Below are 2,500 nucleotides of genomic sequence, written 5' to 3' on the forward strand. Positions count from 1 at the left end.
ACCGATCAAACCGACTTTATTTTGCGGCATTGCCGTACTGTGGCCGCAAGTGATCGAGAGGTCGCCCGTTCCACCGAGGATGCGAAGCGGCGAGTCGTTAGTCTAACAGAGCTGGCGAATGACGGTGGTTGTTCTATGTTTAAATACATTAAAACTACATTTCACTTTGCGCTGAATGTACGTGGATATTAAAAACCCAATTGAAAAATTTGGTTGAGTTCATCCCGCCGTTTACCCGAATTTTAAAAAAATTGTGAAAAATAAAAAAAAAATAGATGAGCTGAAGTTTGATGGGTTGCCGATCAGACCGCCTCGACTTAGCGGCATTCCCGCGTAGAGTGATCGAGAGTTTTCCAGTCTCAAGCTCGCCCAGTGTAAAGACGCGGCATTGCCGTAGAGGCTAAGCTGCTAAGTAGAGACGGTGTTTGTACAACTATATTTCACTTTATATTCTTAACCAATGTATGTGTTGTAGAAAGCAGATTTTTCTCATCCCGCCGTTTACCTGAAACGAATAAAAATTTATTTTGTACAAAATTAAAAACATTAGTGTTTCCAATAAACTACATTTCACGTTTTCTAATTTAAACTTAAACGAATGACTGGTATCAAAATATAGGATCTATGTGAAAATAAAAACACGGTGTAAGAGTTTTCAAACCTCGGTAATGCCGTCTAAGACCAACTAGTCGACCGAAGGGACAGTAGTTTTCCGGTCGATAAGACATATCAGCCCGGTATCGCCAAAGTTAATTACGATCGGTCATAATAAACTAAATTTAAAATAAATAAATAACCCAAACGTGTGTATACATCATGTGGTACGTATTCAGTTCTATTCTAACTGGAATATATATTTTAAGAATCAATGAACTTAAGTTTTAAAACCAAACCGAAATCGCGCGAGTCGTCGTTGTAAAACTAGATTTAACAAACGGCTGCGTAATATTAGACTTAAAAATATTATATAATATCCTCTATTGATTAAATAGTGAAAAATAAGCTTCAATGTAGCTTAATCTAGTACAAAATCTAAAAGTTGTGATAAATTAAATTGAAATTAAACACGATAGACTTAAATCTAGAGTTAAGGAATAAAACCGACCCGCGAACCAGCTACTAAATGGTTCGATAAGACTTATCTCAAATACAATCGTTTTCTATCAGTGTTATGCCTTCAATCGATACTTTTTGATGAAATAAATACTTAAATGATTTAATGAATGCATATATACATGTAATTAATGAGTGAAAGTATGTATAAAGTATTAGATAAATTAATAATAAACCGACCCAGCTACTAAATGGTTCGATAAGACTTATCTCAAATACAATCGTTTTCTGTAATTGTTATGCCTTAAATTGATAATTTTTAGTTAAACAAATACTTAACTAATGAAATAAATACATAGATAAATGTATTTAATGAATTAAAGTATGTATAAAGTATTATATAAATTAATAATAAACCGAATCCGACCAAATTTAAATCTAAAACCACGATCGGCGGCGTAATGAAGTGTATCGTAAACCCGTTTTTTTTATAATTTAAAATGTAATGACAGAACTCCCAAAACAACAATACACATACATATTAGTACTATGGTGAATTGTAGTTGTATTAGGACCGTAATTATAGTTAATTAAGGAACCATTCATTGTCTTCGCTCTGTTATGTACGTCGTCGTTTAATCGACACGGCATATTTGGCTTGAATCTAGAAAAATTCAAACTCTAACCCTAAGGTAGACAGGCAGGGTAAATAAATGTGGGTGATCTCTCATAAAATTGTCTTCTAGGAATTATTTTTATATAGACTATCTTTTCTGTAGAGTTTAAGTGGACAAGCGCGGACGAAATAGAGCGCAAAATTTAAAATGAATTAAAAATTTTCATCAGACCGGAAGTAGGCATAACCTAGGCGCCATGTTTCCGTCGTACAAGTTTTCACCGTTGCAGTCACCGTTTCAATCGCTCTTCGTGTGGACGTGTATTATTTCTAGTCATGTGTTGTGTAGATGATTCGCTTAAGGTAGGTGTTCGGACTTATTTCTTTAATATTAATTAAACCGTATTTGCCTTGTCGGCCTTAAAATAAAGCTATTTTTTTTTCATCGCAATCGAAGTGTTAGATCTAGAATCTAGTTCCCGCCTCCGCTTCGCTAATTCGACTTAATGTAACTATGACACAACTATTAAATCTAGAGTCTCTATTTTAATTAAATAATTAGGAATTCTATCTCTAGATGATATCTAATCTATTCCCACACGTGTGTGCAAGTAGGATTTAACGTCAGAACAGGTGTGGTGGTCTAGGCGTCGCTATTTTTGACGGTAGGAATTTTTTTTTTAAATTCGTAAAATTTTATATAGACTTTATATAGCAATTTACTAAGACCGACCCTAACGCCCAGTAAATATTTAATTACCACATTGTTATGGACACGGTGTATTAGGTAGGGCCGAGGGCTATCCATAGGTACCAATTTTTAAATTTTGT

Source organism: Physella acuta, unplaced genomic scaffold, assembly GCF_028476545.2.
Source record: "Physella acuta isolate Inbredline_101_S28 unplaced genomic scaffold, ASM2847654v3 ptg002411l, whole genome shotgun sequence".
Lineage (NCBI taxonomy): Eukaryota > Metazoa > Mollusca > Gastropoda > Physidae > Physella > Physella acuta.